The 10,649-nt window shown below is 38.2% G+C and overlaps 1 non-coding gene across 1 annotated transcript; it reads right to left on the reverse strand.

Moving 5' to 3' along the window:
- Positions 1-375: 375 nt before the first annotated feature.
- On the reverse strand, positions 376-482 carry LOC130042137 (U6 spliceosomal RNA). Its single transcript, XR_008795112.1, has one exon. It is a non-coding gene; the product is annotated as a U6 spliceosomal RNA (small nuclear RNA).
- Between the last annotated feature and the right edge of the window lie 10,167 nt (positions 483-10,649).

A 10,649-nucleotide genomic window follows, 5' to 3' on the forward strand; every position in this document is an offset into this window, starting at 1 on the left:
ATCTGTACATGCTCACAGTACGAAGGTTTCCTTTTCTAGAACACTCAGCCATGTCGAGCCATTTATCAAAAGCAGCTGGCCTCCATCTACACCCTGACTTAGGCTGCACTGTGCCTAAGAGCTCTGCAATCACTACAGAGACCAACATTAAATTTTTGCTGAAATCTCTTTTGAGATGAGTGATTGATAGCCAGTATTTCCCCTTTGACCAGTAACTCTTTTTAGTCAGTTTGGCTGAATCTTTTTTTAAATTTTTATTAGTGAAACACCATGAGGTACAGTTGTAGACTTACAAATGTTTGTGCTTACAAATTTTTGTGCTTGGGTTTCAGTTATACAATTATTGAGTACCCATCCCTCCACCAGTGCCCATTCAAAAATATGGAACGCTTCATGAATTTGCATGTCATCCTTGCTCAGGGGCCATGCTAATCTTCTCTGTATTGTTCCAATTTTAGTATATGTGCTGCCGAAGCGAGCACTAGTTTGGCTGAATCTTAAATCTTGTGTCCACACAATAGGACAAAAGATGTTGCAATGTGACAATCACAAAATACTACCACTAGACAGAAAATACTAGTTAGAAGGAAAATGGCAACTGTGGTCCTGAACAACATGATTGATACAATTTCATACACTCTCAGGATCTATAGGACCAAAATCCAGCTGACACAAACTACAGTTTTACAGTTTTACAGCCACTACAGTTTTACTGGCTGTCAAAATATTGAAATAAATTTTTCTTTCTTGATAAGAAGTTGCTGCACCTAGCTCCCCACTGCACTCTAATGTCCCCAACACCCCAATTTCTCTCCCTGGGTCTTTGATCTTCCCAACATCCATTAAGTAATGGGGTGAACCTAGTCCAGTATTCTGCTCCAGCATTAAAGCTGGCATGTGCTCTGGTCTATCTTGACCTTTCAGTATCCAAACTATAACGGTTGTTCAATCATCTGAACAGCCTCCTTAAGAATATGTACTTAGAAGCAATATCCATAAAGCTTGGTGCTTTGAAGACCACTGAAACGATTGAATTGGCCACTCTAGAATACATTTACTTTCCTTCAAAACATCTGTTGTTAATTTTTCTTGCCACTTAGTTGAACACCAGGGGCTTTTCCCCCTGCTGTCATTTTGGCCCATTTTTTATTTTCAGGACACCTATTATGATTTCAATTTGTTACTCCACACACCATGTATGTTGCCCATTCTTTGAAAATAGTTAAATAAGAACAAAACCCTCTGTGAACTGATATATTAAATTTAATATGAAGTTTTTAAAATTTAATGCCAAATTTTCTAAGACTTCTAGTAGAAATATAGAATATGGGCACATAGAGCAGAGGAAAAATTAAAATGGTAAAAATTGAAACTAAAAAAGATAAAAAAAATGTGGAAGAAAATCTGAAAATGTGCTCTTAAACTTAGGTTACCAGAAAAAAAATAACTAGATAAAGCCAATTATTCTTATAGTGTAAAAGTAGAGGAAAAGCAGAAGAAACTTCTGCTGATTATATACCTAAGTGATAATATAGCACACAATGTCCATGTATCTAAAGCATTGTCTTGGTTTTGAAGACGTTCTAAAACTTAACTTGATGCACTTAACCGAACTTGACAGTTTCCGAAGACATGTCATTATATAATGCCTTGACACTGTCATTGCCTCTTCTTCTCCCTATCTACTGATACTAGAATGAGCACATTAAAAGTCTATGACAAATGACTTGCTCATAATACACATCTCCAATAGTAGAATGACTGAATTGAATCCTAAAGTGACCATTATAAAAAAAATATCAGCAACTAACAATTATCATTCATTCATAATATGCTTGTGAAATGTCTCTTACATGCCAACCTCTGTTCATAAAGCCCTGAAGATTTAGCATTTATGTAAGGTGGGAGAAACAATGAAACAAGTGGATAGATGAAAGTAAGTTAGGTTACAATACATCCTATGAAGAAATTACAGAAAAAGATATAATAGAGTAATAGCATGTGTGAAGAGAGAGCCTTGTAAGAGCTGATATTCCCTGGGAATCAATCTCTCTAATGGTAACATCCAAGCTGAGACCGGAAGAAAGCCATACAAAAAGCATTGCAATAAGAACAAGTTTGTCTTGTCCTAAAAAAAAAAGAGTCAGTTTAGTTGAATTACAACGGTATTAAATGAAGTCAGGGATGAAGGCAGTACCAATATCACCAACACTCTTGAAGGAAATGGAATAAATTAAAGTTTATTATGGCCAACCTGGAATGAAATATTTAAGAAAAACTATGGTGACAGCTAGTGAAGGTATCAGAAGAAGAAGAGTGAAAGAGGAAAACTAGTTGGAAAGAACTGTTATGTGGAGATGGCAATAGATATGAAGATCAGTGGATAAACTGTAGAAAATTTGGAGACATAATATATTGATGAATGAACAATTTTTAAGAGCTAAATGAAAAGTGCCTTACCTAGTCTTCATTTCATACCAGGCAGTAAACTAAAAATATCATTTGCATATATGGTCACATTAAGTCTCCATAAATATAGTAGTCTCTCCTTAAAGATGAAACCTTAGGACATAGATGTAATTTAGCCACACTCAGTGAGTTATTAAGTGACAGAACCAACATTAAATTCATTAATGGGGACATAGAGATAGTACAGTGGGTGGGGTGTTTGCCCTGCACAAAGCAAGTCAAATCAATTCCTCAGCATCCCATATAGTCCTCCTAGTCCATCAGGAGTGATCCCTGAGTGCAGAGCCAGGTGTAAGCCCTGAACAACACTGGGCATGGCCCAAAAACCAAAATCAAAATTTTTTAAAAATCAATTTGTTTTTAGATACCTCAATCCTAAGCAATGTACTCAATTACATAATTATAAAAGTATTAATAGTCTAGAACATTCTGAAAATAGAGTCATCTTTATCTTACTGAGAACATTTTTATTTCTCTTGACATTTTCTGGGTTTAATCTAATAACTATTAACCAAAGAAAGAATTTCTGTATCTCATTTATACCACCATATAAAAATACTTTTTATTTGAATTCTTGAAACAGCCATTTATTCTCTAAGCAGCTAAACTCCACCTTTACCTTGACTTTCATTCTCATATCCTAAGCAGTTCAGTATTATCCTTAGTTTATTCTATGGTATTTTCTCCTCAGAAAGCTAAGTCAGTGAGGGCTGAAGTGTTAGAACAGTAGGTAAGGCACTTGCCTTGCACTGAGCCAGCACTGCCGGATATGCCCCTACCACCCAACCCTCCCCAAAAAAGCTAAGTCAGTGAACGGCTCATCTACCACTGTCAAATGCAATGCCAATCAAGCAGAAGAGGCTGCATTCCTTCTGAGAAAAAGAAACTTTTTTTCTCTCCCATCTGTTAAACAGCTAGTCAGTTCACAATTTCTCAATGTCAGTTGAATCCTGAGAATATCAATTCTCATAGCTTGCTTGCAGAATCTTCTTTTCAGAACTCAGATCATCCACACTCTGAAGTACTGATGGAAGACTTGAATGAGATCAAACCTGGCTAGTAGTTGAACCCCAGACGAAAATTATAAACCTGAGTTCTTCACATAGAGTCCTGATGAGGGTAATAAATCCACATTTTCATTCTTCAAATCATCAGTAATACTGATCTAACCTCAGAGAGAACACATCTAAAGAAAATCACTGAATATTCTATTCTGTTTTTTGAAGTAGTTAATAAGTGTTCTTATGGCTGAAAACTACATACTTTTCACTAAGCAGGGAATAATAGCCTCTGCTTTGTTATGTTACTTCTTGTCAAGTGAAGTTTTTATTATAATTGACAATATACCTCTAAGTTTTACAATGAGATAAGAGAGATTTCTATCCAATCAGCTGTCTTAGGGTCATAACAATGTCAAAATTTTTATTCATGCAGAGATTTGAGTATTTTACACATACTAGAGTTCTATACTGCTGAAAAATTTACCTTTTTTCATCACTTAGTAATCTTAGGGAATGTTTATCAAGAATTAAATACTTTGAGTCCTATACAATTTTAGAAAATGTCATTTGTTTTTTCTTTCCCCCAAAGCAAGTTACCTGGGGATATTGGTGTAGGAAATGTACACTGGTGAAGAGATGGGTGTTGGAACATCATATGAGTGAAACCCAATCATGAATAACTTTATAACTCTATATCTCTTGGTGATTCAATAAAAAATAGAAAAATAATTTAACAATTGGCATTTACATCCATAAAATTAAACTATTTGCAAATTCTATTCTCCTGAAAAACTTAAGTCTATTAAATAAATATTACTCACTATGAGTTTCAAAAGAAAGGCATGGGCACACATGGAACAAGAGTGTTCAGTGGCTGAAAGCCACCATTCCAAGCCAGTTACGGCAATAGATGGACAAAGGAAGGACAGAGGAATGGAGAAATAGGGCCCCAGGCTGGTCGGTAGTCAAGTTATTTCTCTCTCCTACCCAGTGTAGTCCAATCTCTCCCTTAAAGCACAATCGTAGTTGTGATCGTAGTTCCAGTCATCATAGTTCCATCATGTTCCATCATCCTAGTCTCCTCATAGACCTCAAAGTCCTCTCAGTTCTTGTCTGATCCTTCTCTTTCTCATAGTCATCAACTAGTCCTTATCTTCATCATAGTACCCACTCTCTTTGTACAGCGTAGTTAAATAGAAATCGTGAAAGTGGGGGTTGAACATTGCCATAACAACAAGGATAAATCCACTCCTTCAGGGGAAATTCTAGGGGATTAACTCAAGGACAAAATCTCATCTTGAAGGTTCAGCACTCTAGATTACTAGATCTACTCAAGGGTTGGATTCCATCTAGAGTATACTGCATTATCCTTTCCTCAGCTAGTAATCCGTTTAAACAATCATAGTAAATTTACTTCTTGTAATAATATTTCTAGCAATGTCATTTTTTATAAACACAGTAAGAAGTATATTAAGCCTAGAAGTCAGCTCTTCCTGGGGACATCTCGCTATATATCCCAGACGACAGTCCTCAGGCGAGGTTAATCTTTCCTAACCCCAGCAGGGTCCTTATTCAGTTACTTCTTATTGGGTCATGATAGAGTTTTTCCTATGGCCATGCTCTTAACTTATTATACTTCTTATGGCACTTGACTTGTCCCTTTCTGATTTAAGGGGAGCTTACTGCTTTCCCTGGGTCCATCCAATCCCTTCGTCAGGACCCTCCTTTTGGGGGTATTAGGAAGTACGAAAAACTGAGGTTTATGTCAGTAATATATGATAGATGTCTGGGAGTAAATATTATTTGGAGTCAATTAAATCTCATGTTACAAAAGCATAGCATCAACTGTCTTCCTGTGTCTATACAAAAATTACATTGCCAAATAAACCATGCAAAGGACATAAAGGAAGGAGAAAATCAATATAGGATTATTAGTGCTTGGTGGAATTGGGTATGACTCAGGGGCACTATTGTGGGAGTAACTCAATAAAACTAAGCTTCCTATGGAAGGAGCAAGGACAACCCAATGTTATCACAACAGATATGAAAAGCAGATTTTCTAAACTTGTTTATTCTTTCTCTCATTTTTTAAAAATTTTTATTAGTAAAACACCACAATGATCGAGTAGCCATCCCTCCACCAGTGCCCATTCTCTACCACCACTGATCTCAGTAGCCCTCCCACGCCCCATCCCCCCATCCCACCCTGCCCTGTGGCAGGACATTCCCCTTTGTTCTCTCTCTCCTTTTGGGTGCTGTGGTTTGCAAAAGACACATTGAGTGGCAATCATGTTGGGTCTATAGTTTACTCTCAGTATGCATCTCCCAACCTGCGAGGATCCTCCCAACACTCTTTATTTGGTGCTCCCTTCACTATCTGGGCTGCCTTTTCCCCTAGCATGTGTGGCTGGCCTCCAAGTCATGGAGTAAACCTCCTGGTACTAATCTCGGCTATTCCTGGGCATTAGTCTCCTATTTTGTTACTTTATGTTCCCCAGATGAATGCAATATTTCTATGTCTGTCCCTCTCTTTCTGACTCATTTCGCTTAACATGATACTTTCCATGTAGTGTCACTTGTATGTAAATTTTATGACTGCATCTTTTCTAGCAGCAACATAGTACTCCATTGTGTAGATGTACCAAAATTTCTTTAACCAGTCATCTATTCTTGGAAACTCAGGTTTTTTTCCAGATTCTGCCTATTGTAAAGAGTGCTGCAAGGAACAAAACAAATGCAGACATCACTTCGACTATACTTTTTGCCTCTCTGGGATATATTTCAGGAGTGGTATTGCTGGATCAAATGGGAGCTCAATTTCTAGTTTTTGGGGAATCATCCATACTGTTTTCCAAAAGGGCTGAACCATTCGGCATTCCCACCAGCGATGAAGGAGGGTCCCTTTCTTGCCACATCTGCTTTTGTTCTTTTGGATGTGGGCCAGTCTGTGTGGTGTGAGATGATTGTGGTTTTGATCTGCATCTCCCTGATGATTAATGATGTAGAGCATTTTCTCATGTGCCCTTTTGCCATTCGGATTTCTTCTTTGAGAAAGTTTCTGTTCATTTCATTGCTCCATTTTTTGATGGGGTTGGATGTTTTCTTCTTGTGGAGTTCAATCAGTACTTTATATATCCTTGATATCAACCCCTTGTCAGATGTGTATTCGGCGAATATCCTTTCCCATTCTGTAGACTGTCTTTGTATTTTGGTCACTGTTTCTTTTGAGGTGCAGAAGTTTCTTAGTTTAAGATAGTCCCATTTGTCTATCTCTGTTTTCACTTGCTTGGCCAGTGGTTTGACACCTTTGAAGATACCATTGGCTTCAATGTCATGGAGGGTTTTGCCAACTTTGTCTTCAATGTACCTTATGGATTCCGGTCTGATGTTGAGGTCTTTAATCCATTTTGATCTTACTTTTGTACATAGTGTTAGGCAGAGATCTGAGCCCATTTTCTTGCATGTAGCTGTCCTAAACTTGTTTATTCTTTCTCTTACATGAAATTTTTAAATTCCCAGCATTTAAGTTATTTGATAGGGTTCTTTATATTTTCTAAAATAATGCAGAACTCCATGGATATGTTTAAATAGCTATCAACAACAAATACATATGACTATGTAACCATATGAAACCATTCATTTTTTTCTGGACCTTTTTCTTCTCTCCGATTTATTCCCCTACAAAAATTCTTTCATAAATCTCCCAAATTAAGAGGAAAATTGAAAATATCTAACAGCAAGGTACTCCTGAATGTGGACAAATCAACAGCTATTTATTTTTTATATGAATAAGTAATATAGTGATTAAAGAATCAAGATTGGCATTAATATCCATGTATTCCCTAATCTAACTTTCAAAAGGGCAATGGAGAAGATTATTCATGATATTATTCTTCCAGAAGGGCAACGGAAAAAAGTATTCATGACTTCTACTCAGATATCTTCAATAGCCATGTCCACCTGCCCACATACCAAATTACACAGGATAGATATGTCGTTCCCAATGTTCCCAATGTTCTCCCTTCTGAAATCTGACACACCATTTCATCAGTAAAGAAATGAACAGCACCTGGCCCAGACAAGGTCAGACCTGAACACCTGAAGAACCTGCCGTCAGTAGTCATCAATACGCTGGCTCGGCTCTTCACACACTACCTGTCTGAATGCAAGGTTCCATCTCAATGGGGAAACCAGCAGGACTGTACTACTGTACAAGAAGGGAGACATCCACGACATTGGCAACTATCGCCCGATCTGCCTAATGTCTGTCATCTACAAGCTGTTTACTCGAGTCATCCTGAATTGGATTGGAAGAACACTAGATGAAGGACAACCATGCGAGCAAGCCTGGTTCCGCAAAGGATTCAGCACCATCGACCATATTCACATGATAACCAAGCTCATTGAGGTTTCTCGGGAGTTCAAGATGCCAATCTGTCTAATGTTCATTGATTTAAAGAAGGCCTTTGATTTTGTTGAGACAGAAGTGGTCATTGAAGCCCTAGCCAATCAGGGCAATCAAACTCAATACATCACGATCCTCCGTGAGCTGGATTACAGATTCACTACCAGGACCTCACCATTCTACAAAGAAGTAATCATTGGTATCAAGAGAGGGGTTCGGCAGGGTGACACCATTTCACCGAAACTCTTCAGTACCACCCTCGAGAACATCATGCGATGACTGGAATGGGAAGGAATGGGAGTGAAGATAGATGGTTGGCACCTACACCACCTCTGCTTTGCTGATAACATTGTTCTAATAACACCAAACGTTACTCAAGCAGCAGAAATGCTTGCCAACTTTGACCGTGAGTGTGGAAAGGTCGGACTACAGCTGAATCTTATGAAGACAATGTTTATGAGAAACAGCCTCATTCCTGATGCTCCATTCGCTCTCAACAGAATGATCATCTCCGAATGCAGCAGTTATGTGTACCTAGGTTGAGAAGTCAACATGATGAATGACCTGGCACCTTAGTTGCACAGGAGGAAGAGAGTGGCTTGGAACGCCTTCAAGAGCATTGAAGAAATAGCTAAGAGGATGAAGAACCTCTGGCTCCAGGCACATCTCTTTGATTCCACTGTTCATCCTGCATTAACATACGCTTCAGAGACGTGGGCCCTACGCAAACAGGATGAGAACGCTATTAGGGTCTCCCAAAGAGGAATTGAAAGAGCTATGCTTGGAGTATCATGTTTCACTCAAATGAGAGAAAGAATATGAAGTTCCACCCTCCATCGATGATCAAGAATTAGGGATGCTGTCTTGTTTGCCAAGGTGTCAAAAATCAGGTGGGCTGGACATGTAATGAGATTTGAAGACAACAACCGCTGGACTAGAGCCTTTACTGACTGGATTCCACGGGATGTCAAAAGACCGCGTGGCCGCCCACCTACCAGATGGTCAGACTTCTTCATCAAGATCCTGAATGATCAGTTTGAGGCTCTTCGTGTTCCTAGAACAAACAGATGCCTTTAGGCTACACTAGCACGTGACAGGGACAAATGGAGACGTTACTAGCACCTGTTCGAGCAAATCAACGATTAATGGGAAGTCAAGTGATCAAGTGATAAAGTGTAAAAAATTAAAATTAAAAAATTAAAAATTTTTATTAAAAATTACATGACTTTTAGATATCTTTCTAATTGTCACAAGAATATTCTCTTATGGTTACAATATTTATAGAATTGTAGAATACACAATTATTAAGTGGAATAAGTCAGAGGGAAAGAAACAGATACCAAATGATCTTGCCCACATGTGATATATAAACAAAACAAAGAAATAATATCAAACAATGACAATCCCTTGGTTCTGAATTATAAAAATTGAGATTACTTGGCAAAAGGTGGAGTGGGGTGGACTTAGTGTAGGAATAGAATTAACATAAGGACAGTAATTAATAATGGCAGGGTGCGGTAACTGTACATCAAAATCATAAATACTAGCACTGGTGTAAACATGTGACCTAAACTACAATTAAAAAGAAGAATAGTGACATTAGACAATGTATTTCTTAGAGCATTTGGGGAAAGAATGAATTCAATGAACTTGAATAGTGAAGTGGAAAATCAAAGTTTAAAAACACTACATTGATGAAAATTCTTTTGCATCTATTTCATTTTGCAAAGTTATTGCTGTATAGTTGCACTTGAGTCTTATTTGTAACTGCAGCTAGTGAGTAATAAAGGAAAGGTTCCCTGATGACCCTGGACTGTGCCTGCACCTCAGTGTTCAAAATCCCCAAACACTGTGAAGTCCAAGTCTTAACCTTGCTGAGTAAGAAGGCACTGCTAATGGAAAGGAGCTCCAAGGAAACATAAACACTGATTTGAGAATGTTACTTGGCTAATATCTTGTTAGTTTATTCATTTCTTTCTTACATTTTGGGACTTATTTGAGACCATTTGGAAGTTTTCAATAAGATCTCAATAAGATCAATAAGGTCTCCCATATCACATATTCCCTCACACAATGAGAGGCATGAATTGTGTTCAAAAAATCTCTCAAAGAAAAAACTTCAAAGTACTAGATCTTTTCGATATGCCAGACACAGTAACAACAAAGTCTCCAATGGAGACGTTACTGGGCCCGCTCGAGCAAATCGACGATCAACGGGAGGGCCTTTACCTTTACCTTACTAGATCTTTTATTGTCCAATATCATAGAAGAGTAAATATATTCTTTTGAGTATGGAACTGGACTGGAGCAATAGCACAGCGGGTAGGACATTTGCCTTGCACACGGCCAACCCAGGTTCGATTCCTCTGCCCCTCTCGGAGAGCACGTCAAGCTACCAAGAGTGTCCTGCTCGCATGGCAGACCCTGGCAAGCTACCAAATATCAGTGACATATTTGACATGCCAAAGACAGTAACAACAAATCTCACAGTGGAGATGTACGGTGCCCACGAGCAAATTGATGAACAATAGGACAGTGCAGTGCAGCACAGTGCAGTATGGAACTAGATTAACCAATACATATGCAGCTCTCCAACAACATGTACTTCCATTCTCACTTGCTAGAGAAGTCAACTGTTTCCTTTCTAGAAGGCATGGGGAATGACCAAAAATGATACATGTCAAACCAATTTAGAGTATCCCCCCAATTGTTCCTTAGCATTTTAGTCTGGAATACCTATTCTTGGCAAAGTACTCTAGCTTTAAGTGGAGTTA

Source organism: Sorex fumeus, unplaced genomic scaffold (assembly GCF_029834395.1).
Source record: "Sorex fumeus unplaced genomic scaffold, SorFum_2.1 ptg000098l, whole genome shotgun sequence".
In the NCBI taxonomy this organism is placed as follows: Eukaryota; Metazoa; Chordata; class Mammalia; order Eulipotyphla; family Soricidae; genus Sorex; species Sorex fumeus.